General features: G+C 31.5%; 1 pseudogene; it reads left to right on the top strand.

The window, feature by feature from the left end:
- The first annotated feature begins 1,871 nt into the window (after positions 1 to 1,871).
- LOC120195042 lies at positions 1,872 to 17,814 on the top strand (annotated as a pseudogene).
- Positions 17,815 to 22,205: the final 4,391 nt, after the last annotated feature.

A 22,205-nucleotide genomic window follows, 5' to 3' on the forward strand; every position in this document is an offset into this window, starting at 1 on the left:
TTACAGTTGGAATAAATTTTTATTTTCTCTTCAAGTTTTAAAAATAATAAATTAATCACTAATATTATTTTTTATTCATTCTTACGAATGAAACCAAGCGACGGCGCGACATTGTAACTGCGTAAAAGCAAAAACTCAAATCACATTTTATTTTTATTTTATTCATTCTTATGAATAAAACCAAGCGATACTACGACATTGTAACTATGTAAAAGCAAAAATCCGATCACATTTTATTTTTATTTTATTCGTTCTTATGAATCCTGCTCCAAGAAGCGCAACTCAAATCGGGGCATTCGGTTTCAATGACATTGAAAGAACAAACTTCTCGGCTTCAGCTAACTTCCCTGCTCGTCCGAGTACATCCACGACGCAACCATAATGTTCCAACCTTGGCTCAATTCCACACTCTCCTTTCATGCTTTCAAACCACTCTAGACCTTTCTTTATTAATCCACCATGGCCGCAAGCTGATAACTAATGGAGTATGTTATATTTGGATTATAACCCGGATTTCACCATTTCTGAGTAGAAACAAAGTGCCCTCTCTGCATAACCATGCATTGCCAATCCAGCAATAACGGCTGTCCAAAGGTTTTTCATTGAAAACATTAATAGCTTTATCAATACACCCACATCTTGCATACATATCCATCAAAGCAGCCTCAAGAATCATTTTCAAACTCAATTCATTCTTAAAGGTATAATCATGAGCTTTTTCACCTAATCCAGTAGCACCCAAATGAGCTTTATCAATCACACTAACCACAACCATCTCATTAGCTTTTACCCTTTTTCCTTTCAAAACCTGGAACAATTCAACAGCTTCATCAAAACAATTGTTCTTAGCATACCCACTGATCATCGTACTCCAAGTAACCAAGTTCCTCTCAAGCGTTTTGTCCAACCATGAAGCCACATTCGAACAACCCATTCGTTGAAACGCGTCATTTGCAGCTTTAATATCCCCACAAGTCCAATACATATGAACTAGAGAGTTTTGCTCACATACATCATTTTCAAACCCATGTTTTATAACTGGCCAGTGAGCTAGGGTGTTCAAAAAATACCATAACCGTTTAATCAGTATAACTATTACATTTAACAGGTTAATTAATTGAATCGTTAATATTAGACGGTTTCGGTTAACCGAACAGTTAAAAATGATGGTTAAAGGTTAATGTTACAATTACGAATTTTGATCAACATTAACTGTTAATAAATTAAATTTTTAATTATATTTTTACATAAATAACTTAATATTTTTTTATTATTTATAATATATATTTAATAAAATCCGTATATAAATAACTTAATATATTTTTTATTATTTGTAGTTTTGTATTTCTTTGAAAATATAAAAACATAATCACACCAATATAATTATGTGTTTATTGTTAGGTACTAAGATATTAGGAGATATATTTACTTACACCGGTATAATTATGTGTCAATTGCTACACTTTTTTATTTCATTCACTTACACCGGCGTAAGTATGTGTTAAGTGCTGCATTTTTTTGTAGTATGCATTGTGAAAAAAAAATTGACAAATAATTATAATAGGTTTACCTATAATCAAATCGTTAATAACAATTAACCATTAGCGATTAACCATTTCTTAACGATTAATTAGAAAAATCTCATAATCGTTATAATAATTAACATATCATTTAAATTAAATGGTACAGTTAACTATCTATGAATGATATGGGGCTTGAACCCCATATCAGTGGCTTCCAACTGAGAACACGCCCTTACCAAAAATGGGAAACTGAGATTATCGGACAATGTTGGCGCGTAACAATTCAAAATAGAAATGTAAAGACTTAATCGGGACTTCACTTGAAAACCCTTTGATCAAAACATTCTAATGAATATATTTGGGATTTCAATCCGGAATGAAAATGTTCCAAAGGAAGGGTCTGCACAAAGGAATATCAAACGTCTGACAACTGACAGTGAAGATGTCGAAGTTGATGTAAGGTTCTTATCATGTAGCCATGGATGATCTTCAACCGGGATAAATTGTTGCAGAATTCAAGTAATAGATGCTTCGGTTTCTTTAATTTTACTATTTTAGTGTGTTTGACGGGCTAGGTAAGCGGTTAACATGTCAACTAAATATTTAACGGTTCAACTCAATTTTCCGTCACTCATGTTAACAATAATTAATGTTAAGAAATTAATTTATTACAAATCGTTAATTTTAATGACTAATTTATTATTTTTAAAACTTAAGTAGAAAAAAAATAAATTTTATATGATCATTTCTATAGTTTACCCATATATAGTCTCTCATTACCGCTACCACGATTGTCGATTGTAACTTTAGATATGAAACATACAAGACCACTACCAGAACCGTAAGTGTAACCAACAACATAAAGGATGAAACCTTGACAGAAGAAATTCTGAAATATGACAGTTTGAATGCAAAAAATTTATAAAGACGAAACGGCGAAGGTCTATTGAAATTTTGAGACAAAGTCTTGTTAACCCTGAGGAATTTGAGAATTGATACGTGTAGGTTTGTAAATGAGATGAGATAGTTCACGAGCTACTCGAAATCAACTCGATCAAAGCTCGATAAACACTCGACTTGAGTTCTTAACGAGTCGACGAGTTACTTGATACTCGACTCGAAAAGCTCGTGAGCAGCTCGAAAATATAATGGGGGTGTTTGGCTGTAACACCCCCAACCCGTACCCGACCCAGATATGAGTTTGATGTGTCACATTGACTTTTCAAACTTTGACTCTTAAAGAAAACCAAAGAAATTTTAAACTTTCATTAAAATAAAAATTGTTACTTTACATAAGTTGACCAAAACAAAACAAAATTGATCAGAGCATTCGTAACTAACACATTTCTTACATGCTAACACACTATACACAACAAAATACATACTTTATCAGTTACTTCTGATCTGATCTAATCTTCTAGAAGTGATGTTGTCCTTGCCACTCCTATTTCTGCTCTTCCTTATTCTTGGTACCTACGTGTAAATCACTTACACGCTAAGTCATAGACTTAGTGAGGCATAATATGAATATATATATATATATAACAATAAATTCATGAACATGCATTCTTATCATTTGATCATGACATTTCAATTTGCATGTATCTATTACACTATAACATATATGATTATGATATGCACATATGAAGCTTATATTCTTATGCCAGCTTTACTTTAATTTACCTTTGGATTGCCCATGTACATTATTGAGAACAGGAGGTACGTGAGTACACTGAGGTTGTGCACAATGATGTCACCACAGCTCGAATAATTCCCACTATGGGCAGTAAATATTTGTCCCGAAGGACCACTATGTCCCGAAAGACCACTATGTCCCGAAGGACCGCTAATAATTCCTTGACTCTTGGCATGCCAATTATACCTAAAGCTCCATATTAAATAACATGGGTTTAAATATGAATACACTTCTCATTTTCATATCTATTTTATCATTTTTCATATAAACACATAATTCACTTCACATGCACTCTTATGATCACTTCCATTATTTCACATACCTAGCTTGATTCTCTTATCATGGCATTCATTCATACAATATCTTATTAAAGCATGGATGAATTATGCATGAAATCACTATAACAGTAATATACATATATATGCATGTACATGAATATAAAATCATAAATTCAACTATAAGAGATAGACTTATCGCAAGTCTTATCTCCATAAAATTCTACCTAGGGTATGCACTCACCTTAGCCTTGTTTGATTTGACTCGATCCTAATCCTTCGATTGTTCTAGAACATGATTACGTTCTATATCTACATAATAATACATGGATACATATCAGTATTCTAATTGGCATACTTTAATCTTTCATTTATTAGGCTAAAGGAAAGGTAATTTCATTGCTTATTTAAAGTAGGTATCGATACCCTCTATAGGGTATCGATACATCCCTCAACTTAGGTATCGGTACCCCCCTTAGGTATCGATACCCCTTTAGGTATCGATACCCCAATTGTATTCTGTAAAATTTTCGCTCAAAGATGGTATCGATACCTTCCTTAAGGTATCGGTACCCCTGGGTATTGATATTGTTCTTCAAGGTATCGACACCCTTGGAATTCTTTCTTAAATTTTACTTGTGAGGTATGGGTACCTATTCCCCTAACCCAGAAATCACATTTTCAGCACGAAAATTACTTCATTTAAGCTCAACACTTCATATTTCATCCCCTTTTATAATCCTAACTTACATACACATGTTTAACCTCACTAATATCCATTTATCCCACCTTTAATCTCAATATCCTCTCCTCTTTATGAAATTCAAGAATCATACTCAAATTTCAACATGTTCTAAATGCAATTCTAGCACTTCTTATGTCTTAACTTGATTGTTGACAAGTCAAATTTAACTTCCAATTCGAATTATGAACTCCATTCCAAAATTCCATTTATGAACTCCTAATCTTTAATCTCTCCTAACTTCATCATCCTTTGATTTTAAGGTACCTTAAGCTTTCCTTAAGCCTAGTTATCATCTAATGATTATTAACTAACTTTAAATTCATCAAGAAATTAACTAATCAGAAATCTCACCTTTGGCTCTTGGCTTCCACGAGTGAAGAAGAAAGGAGAAGAAGAGAACTCTAGAAACTCACTTGGTTTCCCTCTTCCTCCCATGTGGTTAATATATAACCATAACTTAATTATTTTTCCTTGCAAATGACTAATTTATCCTTCTATTCCTCCTCCTTTTCAATTTGATCCTACACAACATTTTTCATACAAGTCCTTGAACTATTCAATTATTCTACTTTAATCACCAAATTTTGAAACTTTATAATTTAATCACTAACACGATATTGAGGATGTTACATTGTCAAACAGCTTTTTGAAGAGCTTTTAGCTTATTTGAGCATAAATAGCTTATTGCACCTTTTTGAAAAAATTTATTGTGCAAAATAATATGAAAATGAAAACACTAGAAAATCCAGCGATTTGGAAGAGTTTGTTGCAAAATAAGATGTTAAATGGCATATTTGACCTTATTTTTTCATAATTACATCCTTACCATAAAACTTAATATAATAAAATACCCTTCAACCTAATATATTTAAGTTGAAATTTTATTTTATTATTCTATTTTCTAATTATAGATCCACAAATTATTTTAGTTAAGAAAAATAGCAAAACATAAAAGTAAAAAAATGTAATGTTGATATTGTATACAAAGTTAATAGTATGTATCAATCTCACATGGTTAATATTTATAAATATTAAATTTAAGAAATATATTCAAAATTTTCAAATATAGTCACTAATTTTCTTAAGGAACTTTTAATTTCTTGTTAAAAGCATTTTATTCGAATAATTTCACTCCAATAAAGACTAAACTATTATAAAACATATATGTACTTAACAAATAAATATATCATACCATTATTTGTCATTTTATCCATATTAGCTAAATTTTACCAAACACTTCTAAATAAACAGTTAATCAAATCAGTTTCTCAAATAAGCTAATCAAATCAATTGGTTATATCACCTATAAGTTGTTTGTCAAACACCCCAATATATTAAGATTTTATTTTTTTAAATAAATTATTAATAATATTAACATTTATGTGTTGATTTTTAAAAAAAATGCAGTATAAGATTTTCATGTATTTAAGGTTCATGTTTGAGTTTGAGTTTGAGGCTTTAATTAAGTTTCAGATTTGTTTTTCTTTTCGAGCTTTTAGGAGCTTTAGTTCATGATTTCGAATTCGAGTTGAACTTAAAAATTTTAGATCCGTTAGTTTTCGAGTCGAGTCAAACTCTATTTCAGAGTTTTTAAGTTAAGTCGAACTCAACAATACTCGACTCGACTCTTTCCCGCCCGAGATATGTGGCATGTAGGTATTTATTCGTGGACGAGCAGAAAAGTGAAGAGTGACAGCGAAGATAGCGGGAAAATGAAATGATTGTGGTCGACCCATCGATGACAAAAAAAGTGTTCGGGAGTAAGAGAAGACAATTTAGGGAGGATATTTTTAATTCTTAATTGCTTATTTTAATTAAAATTATTTATTTTCTTATTATTTGTCATCACCGTTTTGCACCCGGAATATCGAAAAAATAGATGTATGACACAATTTTTAGGAATGTCGGTTTTTTAAAAAATTGAATTAATTCAGAAAAGATTGGAGTCGTTGTTGACCTTTTATTTAGGTAGGTCGAATACCCGGAAAACGTCTTTGAAATGAATTTTAGAAAAATCATTTAAAGATGAAAATTGGTCTACATTTAACCAAAAATTCATTTTTAAGGATTGGGGAGTCAGTTACGCGTGGGGAATGGTAAGCACCCCTATAACGCCCAAGATTGGCACCTCTCGATTATACGTTGTCGAAAACGATGAAATTTTACAAATTTGAACGCGAAATTTAAATTGTGATCCTTTTTATTTCTATGATTTTTTTAGAATGATTGAATTCATTTTTTAAAATATTTGATTCGATGAAGATTCAATTTACTCGATTTTATTTTAAAAAGATGTCATTTTGCTACGTGAATTAATAGAAATTAAAATCTAGTTATGTTGGACGTAATTTCATTAACTCATGATGCATGACAACATTGCCTTGGAATTTATGGAAATGAGTAATCAAATGCATGATTTATGAGCGCAATAGTAATAAATGTCACTACAAGAAAATATACCTTTAATGACACACGAACGATGACACACGTTAATTTATGACTTGCAAAAAATGTGTGTCATAAAAAAATGTCATGTTTTTTAAAATCTGAACAATTTATGACTTACAATAATGTGTGTCATATTTAATAGTCATAATTCAAAAACACGGAGTACACTTTTAATTGTGTGTCATCTGTAAAAGTCGTATTTTAATTTTTTTCCCCATTATTTTCATCATTTCCCGCTTCTTCCTCTAGCCTCCTCGATAATTAGTTCACGCACGCATATGCTTCCCCCTTTTTTCTCTTTTTCCCTCCTACAATTGCTCATTCGTTTTATTGATTGAATCCCAATAAGCTTTCCTTCCTTGCTTCCTTCCAAGGTTTATTCATTTTCTTTTTTAACATTTATGGGGTTTAACTGAAATTTTGTTCTCCTTTCTTTTATGGAGATCTGATTTATGGGTTTTGCTTGTGTTTGTGGCAGTTTTAATGGGTCTTATAATGGGTCAATATCCATTTCTTATCTTCTACTACACGAATGTGTATATAATTGTTCCCTTTGGAATCGAAGTTTGATTCTTTCTCCGTAATACTAAAAATTTGGATTTGAGTTGAGTTTTTGACGCGGGTCTGTTGATTTTTTTTCATTAGAGTCACAAAGTAGCTGTCATTTTCATGATTCTCATTGTTTCAATTCAATGAAAAAAGCATTGTTTCTTGTTTTTACTGTTTTTCATGGGAAAATCCTTTTCATTGCCTGGCTGTCAATCAACTGGTTACATGGTCGGTAGTTGGCATCATTTAGCATAATCGTTGCCTTTCTTTTTTTTCTTATCCTGTCTTTTTAATTATGTAATATAATTTTTGTTTATCATAGAATTTCTACTATTGACGTGGACCTGAATTGTTAAGCAAGTTTAATCTTCTACAACACCCTGTTTTGAGCCTATGGTTACGTATTGGTGCTCTTTCCCCAGAACAATTAGGCACCCTTAATAGTCTTATTATTACAAAGTACTGTTGATCTTGTTCAGAATAATTTAAACTTGGAGGTATGTTTATTATGGTTAGGCTTTGATATTCAGACTCCATGAAGTGCTAATATCATGTCTATGCTAATGAATTATACTTCTGAAGATAGGACTTTTGGTAATTGGCAGGTGATATGTGGTGATACAGATTCTATTATGGTTTATAGTGGATTGGATGACATTGCAAAAGCAAAAGCAATTGCAGGAAAAGTTATCCAGGAGGTGAGGCTCTGAGAATGTGATCTTTTTTGTGCTATACTTGTAATGTGATGCAAGTACATTGAATGTTGCTAGGAATGTCATTGATAAGATTTGTTGCAAGGGTCTATTCCTCAAACCTATAAATAGCTCCATCAATTATTACTGTATAGGTTGTTCTGTTATATTCCTTAGAATTTTATGGAATTGTTGCCACCATTCAAAATTTTTATTTCCTCATTTCAAATATATAGATTAATGTGCCATGCATTTTTCATTTTGAATTTAAACTCTTCTTTTTGTCACCTTCTACAAAATGACTTTTTTATCTCTTTATTTCAAGGTGAACAAGAAATATAGGTGCCTAAAAATCGACCTTGATGGCATGTACAAGAGAATGTTGCTTCTGAAGAAGAAAAAGTATGTCGCGCAATTCAAGGATGGGATACCATATGAGGTACTGTTGATTTTTTAAAGACATTTTCATTCACATTGACTCCTAAAAGAATTGGAGAGATAACCTTTTAGGTATAGGTTATTGAGCGGAAAGGTCTTGATATGGTTCGTCGTGACTGGAGCTTACTGTCAAAGGAATTAGGTGACTTCTGTCTCACTCAGATCCTGTCAGGAGGGTATGTGATATTCTATTTATTTTTTAATTTTAAGTTGTGTTATTTTTTATGTCATGTTGGCAATCTCTGCGGAACTTGGTCACTGAGCATTTGTCAGAGTGGGTCCTATTTCACAGTTCTTGTGAGGATTTGTTGAATCAATACATAACTCTCTTATGAAGGTTAGTTGTAACACCCCAACCCGTACCCAACCCGGATACGAGTCCGAGGTGTCACATTGACTTTTCAAACTTTGACTCTTGACAAAATTCAAAGAAAATTTAAAACTTTCATTAAAGTAAAAGCAGTTTAGTTACATAATTTGACCACAATAACCAAAATCGATCAGAGTATATTTAACTCAATCAATTAGTACATGCCAACTATATTTAAAATAACAAAAATCATTTAACTCATCTATTTTCTGATCTGAAATCTTGTAAGGGAGATGCTGACCTGTATTGCTCCTCACAGCTTCTATATTCACTTTCGGTAACCTGCGGGTGAAACACTCACACGCTAAGTCGATGACTTAGTGAGGCATAAAGAAAACACATCTAATGGAATTCATACCCACTAATCATGCATGATTGTTTTATGCTATCAAATTATATGACTCATTTACATATACATCAACATATATTCATTTATATTATGTAACAGATACCAAAACCCCTATCACACATATATCATATCATGCAATTCATATCACACATCATATACATATATCACATACATTGTTCTCATATCACCAACCTGTTTATCCTTACTAATTCCCTTGTCATTACTTCAATTCCGTCATATTAGCATATAATCAATATAAACATATTATATATATTTTAATACGCCACAATACATTACTAATTTCTATAATCATATAATACATAAACGCGTAGCATCTCATATCACCATGACATATATGCACTTCTACCATGTCACGAGAAATACACATATCATTATATCAAATTATGTTCTCTTTTCAAAGCCCATGTACACATGTGAGAACTATAGATATGTGAGTCTATAGAGGTTGTGCACTATGCTGTCACCACAGCTCGTATAATTGCACCGAAGTGTCACGTAGAATTGCACCGGAGTGCCACGTAGAATTGCACCGTAGTGCCATATAATAATGTCCATAAGGACCACATATAATTCCTTAAGAATCATATACATATACTAGGGATCAAGTATGTGTCTCACCAGACTTCACACATGTTCCAAAGAATACATATATGTCCCGAAGGACCACATATCATTCCTTAAGAATCATATACATATGCCAAGGATCAAGTATGTGTCTCACCAGACTTCACACTGTTCCAAAGATACATATGTCCCGAAGGACCACATAGACCCTCGGCTCTTGGCATGCCAGGACCACATAGACCCTCGGCTCTTGGCATGCCAACTATACCCTAGCTCTCATGACACATAACATGTGCATTAATATTTATGTTAACATACATTCACATATACACATAGTCATGTAGTTCTTTCACATAGTTCATCGTCATATAAATCACATATCCCATATACATATAAACACATGGTTCACTTACGCGTAGAACATTTTCATATAATCGCATAGTCATATAATATTTCATATAACATATATTTTCTCTTTCATATATCTCATATCATGTATCATATCTTATGATCATATAATCATGTTACTTATAATCACATAACTTTTACTCATAGGGTTCAACATCATTAAACTTAGTTCACTTTTTCATATTATCATACATTTATATACTCTTATATGTCCTATCAATAACCTATAAACTTACTCATATTCTCATATATACTATTTTAATATAATTTGTATAGTAATATTCTATAATTGTATCATATAATGATTTTACCCAAGTACTCTTTTATAAAGTTTATATTACAGGTTCAATTAGTATCATTCTATCCTATAAATAATTTCCACTTATTTTATATCATTTTCCCTTTTCACTCACATAAACCATCTATTTATTTAGTTCAATTTCTCATGACTTCTACAATACTCTTTAATAAAACTTTGTAGCTCTTCACTTTAATACATAAACCATAGTTTCCTTTAATTTATCAATATTCTCTATATAACTTATGTATTCTTATTTATGCCCTAGAATTCATACTATTCTCTTAGAGTCTCCTAACATTTCTCGTATAATCACTTATACCATATCATATGACTTATACTTGATTATCTTATTATCTCATGTTCATTTCATTATTACATAATAAAGTTTTACATAAATCATATAGCATATACAAAGCATATCATTATCTTTAGTCATGCATACATACCATCAATGTAATACATATCACATATAGTTGTTCCGGAATTGCTTTACGCGCAGAATCTACATAAATGTACATTTTGAGGCAATCATTAGATACCTACACCTTGTAATTGGATACTAGCAACTTAAACGAACTTATTAAACCTATATTCACAATTTTTCTTTAGGGGGAATCGGTTCCCTCCTGTGGGGGAATCGGTTCCCCTATGAGATTCTGGAATTTCTGGTTCGTTTGAGGGGGTATCGATTCCCCTTGAATGGGTACCGATTCCCCTAGCCTAGAAATCATATTTTCAACACGAAATTTACTTCATTTCATCTTAAACACTTCATATTTCAACCTCTTCATATACTAAACTCAAAAAATACTTAAGCCCATTTGTACTCATTTAACCCATCTTAATTCTCAAAATCCTCTCCTCTAATGAAATTCAATAATTATACTCAAATTTCAACATGTTCTAAATTTATTTCAAGATTCATTTAAAAACTCAAAATCTTTAATCTCATAATTCCACCATCCTTTGTTTTTAAGATGATTTAAGCTTTCCTTAAGCTTAATTATCATCCAATAATCATAACCAAATCCTAAATTCATCTAAATATCAACTAACAAGAGATCTTACCTTTGCTTATGGCTTAACGGTGGAAAAGAAGAGAATGAAGAAGAGAAGTCTGGAACTCTCTCATATTTCCCACGTTAATATAATACTCAAAAAGGGAAGATAAAAATATTTCCCATGAAAAGACCATTTTGCCCCTTTACTTCATCTATCTTTGTTATTTAATCCAATATTAAAATTCTTTACTTAAATCCCGAGACTTTTAATTTCATTTATAAATTAAACACAAAACTTTCAAAGTTTGCAATTTAGTCACTGACCTTGATTTGGGGTGTTACATTAGTAGATACTTATAATTCGTTCGTTCTATTTTTATTTTGTTCTTTTGGTTGGTGCTTGACTGAAAGCCTTAGGTCCTTGGAATCATTCACCAATAAAAAGGTTTCAAGGTGCTACCGCTTATGGTTTATTACACTCATCATTCGTCTGAACTTCTTTGTAATTTGAAGTGTACTTAGACTGCTATCATATAATTGACTTGTTTACTTGTAATAGATCCAAGAGAAAATGAGGAATGAACAAGTAGTACTTGAGAAGTACATTATCACGAAGACATTGACTAAACCACCAGAAGCATACCCTGATGCCAAAAACCAACCTCATGTTCAGGTGAATTCAACAAACAATAACTAGTCTTTCATGCATTATTTCTCTCTAATCTTGTATAATTTTCCCTACCATGTATCTAATCATTAGATGAATGTTACTTGAACCAATTTATTGGTGGCCCTCAGAATGAAGCAAAGTGGTTATTCTACTGGATGCTCAGCTGGTGATACTATTCCATTTATAATTTGTTGTGATCAGGTTTATGCTTCAATTTCTTTATGAAATATATATGAACTTTGAGTATTGGCTGCATTCAGACCCTTCCGTTATGCTTCATCTCAATTTAATTTCCCTTCATTTTCCCATTTTGTTCTGTCTTGGACAGGGGTCTAGTTCAAGCAATTCAATGGGGATAGCTTACCGAGCTAGACATCCTGATGAGTTGAAAAAAGATGAGGGGAGATGGATGATTGACATTGATTATTACTTGTCACATCAGATCCATCCAGTTGTATCTCGATTATGTGCTTCAATACAAGGAACAAGCCCAGGGTGGTTGGCTGATTGCTTAGGACTTGACTCATAAAAGGTATTCCCTACATGCTAGCCTGATTGAGTATAGTGACAATGGATGTACTTCTTCCATGAAATAATGTATGCATTGGTTTGTGTCGCAGGTATCAGGGATGTGAGCCACTGACATTTTCATGTCCAAGTTGTTCAGGCGCTTTTAACTGCCTTGTTGTATTCAGCTCAATCCGCGCGGTAGTTGAGAAACTAGAAAAAATGCAACAAAAGGAATCTACGAGCAATTTCTGGCGAACGTTGCGCTGCCCCAAATGTCCAGAAGAAGGTGGCATGGGTAGAATGTCTCCTAGAATGATAGAAAACCACGTATTTGTTGATTTTTTTACTTGAATGTTGCTATAACATGACATACATGTGCTTTGTCCTCTGTCAGGTCAAACGATAAGTGGATGGGTTTATTTCAATGTACTACAAAGGCTTAATGACGGTAATAGACCTTTTGCAAAATCTCGTATATACAATATAAAAAACTCGAGTTGAGCAGTAATTAGAGCTGATGGCATGTTTGACTTTGCTTTTAGTGTGTGACGATGAAACTTGCAAACATACTACACGAAGTGTCAACCTACGGCTGATTGGTGATTCTGAAAAAGGAATGGTTTGTCCAAACTATCCACGCTGTAATGGGCGTCTTGTGAGAAAGGTTTCATGACAATCCTTTAAAAAAATTTTGCCCCATAACGAGCTCTTTATGTTTAAACTAACATTTATTTTTCCATGAAATGTGTAGTATATGGAAGCAGATCTTTACAAGCAACTAGCTTATTTCTATCATCTCTTGGACACCACATGCTGCGTAGAGAAGGTTGTTTATTTTTGGTTTACAGCAGATGTTTAGGGTAATAACTGTTGAATATTTGCAGGTTGCGAATTAGTAGGGTATCTAAGCGTTTGTTTTTTGGTTGTACGTAGATGAAGACAAGTGCGAGGATAGCAGTTGAGAAAGAGTTGGGCAAGGTTCGACCAGTGGTTGGTTTGGCTGCAAACACAGTTCAAAGAATTCTAGACCGGTGTTCCTTTGGTTAGGTGCAGATGAACGACCTCATCGTCACATTTTAAATCTTTATAATGTATGTATTTGACCTACTTGATGTCATGACATATTTTGTATCGACATATGATTACAATATTTTTGATAACTTAATGTGAATATATTGTATGTAAATGGATTGTTTATATATAATATGATATATATATTTAGTGTTATGAGGAATTAAATGTGATTTAGTTTGATTATTTGTCAATATACAATATATATATATAATTTACGAAATACAATCACGACACACAAATGTGTGTCATCCTTTTTAATGTCGTGTTCTTCAATGACACGCAATGTAAGTAATACATGCGTGTCATAAATTTATGACACACAAATGTATGTCATCTTCATTTATGACGAGGGCTTCAATGACGTTCAATGCGCGTCATAAATGCGCATCATAAATGCGCGTCATAGATTTATGACACACAATTGCCTGTCATTTGAGATTTATGTCGATGGCTTCAATGACGTATATTTGTGTGTCATCTGCACCCATAGATGACGCGCAATGGGCGTCAATAAAGAGGTTTTTTTCTAATAGTGTGTAATGTACAAAATAGATGAAATATCCACGTAACATGACAAATAAAAAATAAATGATAAAATATATTTTTTATTCAAATAACCCTTGGAAAGTGCACTCCAGGTCTTTGGAGGTCTTTCATAAGTTAATTAAACAATCAAATATTTCAAAGCTTTTCAAAATATAGAATAGATCGCCTTGTTAAAAATATATTATGTAGACATTCAAATATATATAAAAAAGTATCTTTAATAAAATATATTCATATTTTATAAAAACAACTACAATATATAAATATATTATTAAAATAAATAAATATAAGTTTGACACATAAATAAAAAAAACATGTGTTCTTTATATTATATATATATATATACGGAAACACATAAGTAATTTAGGATTAACAATATATAAAATTAAGTTAACAAAGGTATAAACATACATATAAAATAACAAAAAGACTAAATTTAAAATACTAAAATTTCAAGAAAAGCATCGAATTATGCATCCATATTATTCTATACTAAAGCAGTGGCTAAAACAAACACAAACAAAACTAGAATGTTTTAATATAAAAATACAACAATTTTGAGCAATATTACAAATAAGGACTAAAATATAACAATGTTAAATTAATGAATTAAACTAGCCATTTAACCAAATAATATTAATAAATCATACGGTGATGAAAATGTAAAAATGACAAAACTCAAAGTTAAAACTCATAAATAACTCACCTTTCATTTAAGGACTGAAATGGACGCTTACAAAACTAGGATGGCCTGAAACGTGATTTACTTATGCGCTGAAACGGGTTGCTCTACCTTGCCTTAAACGACATCATTTTACGGTAGCACGGAGGGCACCAAAACGGTGTCGTTTTGATGGGTCTATAAATAGGCTCCTTTAGTTTTTTCGTTTTTTTACATATACTCTTCTCTCTCTACCCTGATTTCTCTCTCCCTTTTCTCTAAACTAGGAGTGCCCGATGGTGGAACCATCCGTCGTCAACCACTGTGTCGATCGTCGTTGCCTGTGGCCTTTGGCCACCAAATTTCACCGGGTGGCTCGTCTTGTCACGGTGAGTTTGGATATGGGCTTCATTTCGCGAGATTCAGCCTCTTTCGGCTGAGAAGTCCTCAACTTCTTGGGCTCCGATCACCACTGTATGTCGTTGGATCGAGCCGCGGCTAAGGTATGACGTTCCAGGGGTTGGTCCGAATCTTCTCACCGTTCGGATTGACCGAATGAGACTTCCACCACCAGTGAGAGGCTTCAACCGAATGGTAAGCTTCTCCTCTTTTCGATTCTTTTTTTTCTATATTTTTTTAAATTTGCTCTCCCTTTTTTTCTCCTTCCTTTTTTGTGTGTGTAGTTGTTGTATGCTATAAAAATGGCCAAGGTTACTTGTATGTTTGGTGAGGGTTCGACAGAGGAGTATGGCTATGGCAGAGGGTGTCTGGTTGGTGAAGAAATATGGATTATGTATGATTTGTTTTTTTATTATTAGATCTGATTTCTTATTTTTTATTAGATTTGGTTTTATCTTCTGAGATTTGGAATAGGGATTTGTTAAGGTGGCCGACGACAGTAACGGTGGTAGCGGTAGTGGAGGCAGAGGAGAGGCGGTGCTGGCAGCTAGGGTTTTCAAGTTTGGGTCAGTTTAGGGTTGATTTGGGTTAAAAGATAAATGGGTTGGTTAGGTTTGTAATTTGGTTTGGGCCTGGGTTGTTAGGTTTGTAATTGGGTCGGGGTTATGTAGTAGTAGTAGTAGTAATAATAATAATAATAATAATAATAATAAATAATAATAATAATAATATAGCACGAAAAAATGGTGCTTACATTATTTATTATATATTATAGATTGTCTGTATATAATATCATGTATCACTTATTCATTAGTTAATATTTTTAACAGAAATTAATAGTTTAATTTTAAAATGATAATGAAATGAAATGTCAATAATTTATAGAGCAGATAATTAAAAGTTATTAGTTAATATATCCTATCTTTTTTCCTTAAGTTGTGGTTTTAATATCCAGCAAAAATTTCTCTTCTCTTTCTGTAAGTAGGAATTATTTAAAAATAATAAATTACATAGTAATGAAATAAAACAGTAATAAATTAAAATATGATTAAATACATATATAATTTTAACACTTATTTCTTAATTTAATTGAATTTTAAACTGAAAATTAAAATATACTTTTAAATAAAATCAATCAAATGGTACGTTCTAAAATGGGTTGTCGCTTTGAGTTCGAAATGGAAGGAAAAAAATATTTGTAGTTACATGGTACGGTAACTTAATTTAAGGCTAAAAACGACAGAAATAGATAAAATAAAAAATGTGATCAAAATTATAATATTTTAGATTTGACGCAATCTAAAATATTATATTTTCTTTAATATTTTCGGTTGAACCTAAAATATTATGAATAATATAACATTTTTTTTGCCAACCAAAAATATTGTAAAGATTATAACATTTTCAGTTTAATCGAAAATATTAAAAAAATAATGTTTTAAGTTACACCTAACCTAAAAATATTTTATCTTTTTTATCAAATTTTCAGTTGTGTTTATTTCTACTATTTGTAGCTTCAAATTAGGTTCTCGTTGCTTACACTTTTATTGGGGGGGGGGGGCGACTCACCTAACGGTTTAATATACTTCTTTAGAAATCCAAGTCATCACCAAAACGTTGGTGAGCAAGGACTTTTAAATATTATTTTCGATAATATATTAATTATAAAAGAAGTTGTTTACAAATGTCCATAGATGCCTATACCCTTAATAGGTCAATTCATTTTTTGTGTGAAATATACATATTGATTTTTCATTCAATTAAATATCGAGAGAATGTCAACCTCAGTCATGATAGCTTAGTGTACACAAGGTTGGTATTCTTGAACCCGCTTTATCGAATATACCTAATATTACATTCTACGAAGTAGGTTTTGCAGTATCCAGAAAATGGCCAATCTCAGACGGATCATGTTTGAGGATGTCGACGACACATAAAGAGTTTTATTGGGGGGGGGGGGCGACTCACCTAACGGTTTAATATACTTCTTTAGAAATCCAAGTCATCACCAAAACGTTGGTGAGCAAGGACTTTTAAATATTATTTTCGATAATATATTAATTATAAAAGAAGTTGTTTACAAATGTCCATAGATGCCTATACCCTTAATAGGTCAATTCATTTTTTGTGTGAAATATACATATTGATTTTTCATTCAATTAAATATCGAGAGAATGTCAACCTCAGTCATGATAGCTTAGTGTACACAAGGCTGGTATTCTTGAACCCGCTTTATCGAGTATACCTAAGATTGCATTCTACGAAGTAGGTTTTGCAGTATCCAGAAAATGGCCAATCTCAGACGGATCATGTTTGAGGATGTCGACGACACATAAAGAGTCTCATTCGATGGTCACATGTCGTGCGATTCCAACCGCTTTAACAGCAGCTAAAAAAGGATTTTCTGCTCGTTGAAGCTTTGTTGCAGCTCATGAGCCCAGCTCCACCAGTTCAGCTAGATTCATCAAAACCGTCAAAATTGACTTTGAACATGTTAGCCGGTGGTACTTTCCAATGACAGTCTCTGGTTCCGTTGACAGCAATGTCCATAGGCGTTTGGGCAGCAGCTTTTAACACTTTCAATACCCCTCTTTTCCGCGCTGACACTAGGCGTCTGCATTATTTAGCGAAACAAGTTTGAAATAGTCTTCGGAATAAATATTTGTCATAATAAATTTAAACAAATTAAATATTTGGGATTAATTTTATGTATTATATAAAGAGGGGGGAAGACAGACATCGGCTATGGTGTGGACATGGTACAGAGAAATTGGGCCAAGGGTCCACTTTCAAGTTTTCAAAAGAAGGTTGTCTTTAAATTAAACCATATATAAAACCCAAAACAAATACAGACGGGGTGCGGAAGGGATCATGTTTATTCTTTATAAGTCAACTGTTTTTTTTTACTAGTCATCATCATATATGCTTCAATCCCCCACGCACCATGAAAACACTCAAAACTACTACCAAAGCCACCTCCCCCATCGTTTTTCGTTTCTATCTTTTCTAGCCACCCATTCATAGTTTTAACACTAAAAATAAATTTCAACAAAAATAATTCTGTATGAATGAGGCTTAAGTTTTAACATCCAAGTCTGGAGTTCGATCTGATCCAGTTTTTAATAATATATTTCTTATTTTATTTTGACTCCCTCCTAATATTCTGCTTTGTGAAGTGAGGAAGACCCCCACCAGACAAAAAGTAGGCAAAAACCAGAGACATTACCCATGGATTTAGGGGATTGTGCTTTTATCGCACCATGCAAAGCTCATGCCACGCCCATTCTTTGATACCACTTTCAGCTTTAATATTATTATTGTCCCTAGATGTCATTCTATGTGTGCAAACATGTCATTCTTTTAAACTAATGGATGTTAGAAAACCCCAATATATAAAAGAAATGATAAAAATTATCGTACTATGATATGTATTATTATTTTTTAACTTTTTTACACAATAATTTGAATATCAATACCCTAGACAACGTAAACAAAATCGTGAAAAAGAGTGAGAAAAGATCTTCTTCTTTCTAAAAATTTAAGCCTAACAATATTTTAGCTAGAGTCCTCTCAAATTAAACTTAATCTTTGATCCCTAAATTTTTTTAGATTAAATACTTCAAGAGTTTTTATTATTTTTAATTTAAACAATTGTCTTGTCTCGATATTTAATCTTTATTAAAAAAAATGGATACCCAAACTACCATTTCAATATTGATACCCAACATATAAAGAAAGGGAAGATTGGGTACGCTATAATTTTAGAAGATGAACATGCATGCCTTACACTACAACACATAAGATCAAGGACAATAATGGGGAATTAATTTAGGTGTTGGGTTGATTTTTTATTTAAAAATCCATACATATATTCTTAATTTTTTTGTTATTTTTATTTCCTTTTATTTTATGCTAAACCAACATGAAATGTCACTATCAAAGTTAGCTCATACATCTGTTTAAATTGACCTAACATAGCAACATTTCTTTGGCAATAATAGGTTAATCATACCTTACTTTGATCACAATCCCATTTGATTACCGAATACTAGCTACCCTCCTTTGCAAAAGTTATTCAAGGACAAAAAAAAGGGAAAAAGGGAAAGATTTTTCTTGGAATAACAAATGAATGGCACAACCACGATTTCCCTTTCTTTAGCATTGTTTTCAACTTTTGGGTAATTATTATGGAACCTTTTTTAGTCTTTTTGCTACAAAGCCGTAGTGGAGAGACCATTTGAGCTCAATTTCTTAAATCAAAGAGCTACTATGAATCACTCTGAGTTCATTTACAAGACATAAAGGTAGGACTTAACAACTCTGACGTTTTAAATTTAAATATTGTTTAATAATATTCGACGATAGTACATATTAAAAAGAAGAAAAAAATCTTTTTATTTTATTTTAAATCTGATGAGGCCAAACCCAACAGGCAGAAAGCCAGAAAGGGATCTTTTCCTCGATATTGAATCAGCCATTTGCACCCACACCGGGTGTCAGACAGAATCTTTTTTTTCCTTAAAAAACCCTATATATATAATTAAAGTAACTAACTTGCCCAACTTTCAAACTTATTTATCCGATCTTTAATTTTTAGATTGAGAATCCACAGCATTAATCAAACTGATAGTATTTCAAAACAAAAAATAAACTCATATTACCATTGTAAAGCTCCATCTGAGAGTGCGAGTAAAGGAGTTACAACATTTTCGAAATTGTAATCTTTGCAATCGAATTTCCAAGTAAATTTAAGATAAATGGTTTGATTTTATAAATATCAATAAAAAGGAATTTATTTATCGGAATTGATGCATGCACGTATAAAAGAACGTTAATTTACAGTCATATTATTAGAATTGAGTAAATCAAAGGGAGAATGAGTATATTGTTTAATTTTAACGATGCTCAAAAGTGAGATCCAAGGAGTATCGGGCGATCATCGCGAATAAGGACACGACTAGTGGGAGCATCATGAGCTTGCTTCTAGTGGAAAGTGTTCCTTTCACGTAAATATTTAAATGCTAAAAGGAATCTGCTTGCAAAATGTCAAATATAATTTTAAAGAAACTACTTTGGTGCTACAAAATTATATATATTGAAATTAAAAAATATATCAAAATAGATTTATTTTACTAAAGATAATAGTATTATTTTAAAAGAGTTTTGTTTTTTTCATATCTGCACTATTATTTAAATAAAATAATTAAATATCATTGGTTTATAATTAAATGTCATTTCACATATAAACCTTTGGGTAAATTACGTGTCTAGTACATAAACTATTAATTTTGATATGTTATAGTATCTAAACTTTCATTTTTAATAAAAATTATACCTAAAGTTTAATTTTTTATTTCATTTTAGTAACTTTTCGTTAAAAATTTTAGCTTTTGTTTCATGTTAGTATTTCGTTCAAAATCTAATGATAAATTTAAAAAAATAAAAGTTTAGGTACTAAAATTGGCCAAAATTGATAGTTTAGGTACTAAAAGCATTAAGTTTTTAACGACTGCTACTAGAATAAAATAAAAACTAAATATTAGGTATGTTTTTGAAAAAATTGAAAGTTTGTGTACTAAATACAAAGTTTAACCTAAACCTTTTACTATCGCATCTACAATCATTTATTATAATTATGTTTACAAACATATTTTTAACATTATTTATTTAATTTTTCATGTGACTGTTTATATTTTTTATAAAGTGATTAATTAATATTATAAACCAATTTAATATTAATATTTTTTATTAATATAGAGTAAGTACAAGGAAATATATGTTTAAATATAATTTTTACCGATAGGCATTGAACGTTTACACTTCTAACATTTTTAGTGCTTGAACCCAAGACCTCAATGAATAACAACAATTCATCTACCATTGAGGTCGTTCAGCTCGTACACATTAATTAATTTTAAAATTATTAAAAACGTGTTTATTTTAAAAAATAATTATCAGTATATTTCGACTTTTTATACTTTTGTATAAATTTTAAATAAAAGTTTTAAAAATCAAACACAAAATCAATAGATTAATAGATATGTCTCTTGACACTTATCATTACATGTATAGTTCTAAGGGGAAAAATAAAGTACTTATATACTTTTTATATTGATTGAGTTGATGTCAGAATTGATTTGATATTAATTTAATTATAAAATTATTAAAATAACTCAATTTTAGGGGGGCAATAATATGGTGAGAGTATATTTTTACCTTTTTCGCATTTTTATTTTATCTTTGAATAAAGCAATTAAAATTTGAGAAAATAACTTTAGTGACCGAAAATGCCTTATAATATATGATTTTAACCAATTTTGTTTTGATTTGCGAAAATGACCAACAAATTCGCAACGCGAACTCTAATTTCACAACTTAGTTTCCGAATTCATGTTGCGATTTTCCAAATTCGCAACGCGAATCTGTAAATTGCAACACATAAGTCAAATTCGCAACGCGATTTACAAATTCAAAATGCGATTTCCAAATTCGTAACACTGAATTTCAATTTCACAACTCGATTTCTGAATTCGCAACTCGATTTTCGAATTCACAACACGAATTTTTAATTTCGCAACAGGTTTTATTTTCGCAACACAAATATTTTGGGTATATAACTACACAACAGCAACAACTCATAACCTAAATCCCTAAATCGCAACTCATTTCATCCCCATCAATCACTCTCTCCGGCAACATCCGTTCCTATATCCAACGACATCCTTCCCCATCTCTAATTTTTTTTACATAATTTTATTTATATATATATTTTTTCAATGATTTCTCTCCCAAATTATCAACAATCAACTTAATAAAGGTATGTTCTTCTCTAAGTTAGTGATGATATGTAGTTTATAGCTCGTTTGTTTAGTAAATTAATTTATAATTTGTAGAATAAAATCATCTAATGTTGATCATGTTTGGATAGATTTGTGTTTTGGCGGGTCATGGGAGAATGTTCATAT

The sequence above is a fragment of the Hibiscus syriacus genome, unplaced genomic scaffold (assembly GCF_006381635.1).
Source record: "Hibiscus syriacus cultivar Baekdansim isolate YM2019G1 unplaced genomic scaffold, ASM638163v2 tig00117005_pilon, whole genome shotgun sequence".
NCBI lineage: Eukaryota > Viridiplantae > Streptophyta > Magnoliopsida > Malvales > Malvaceae > Hibiscus > Hibiscus syriacus.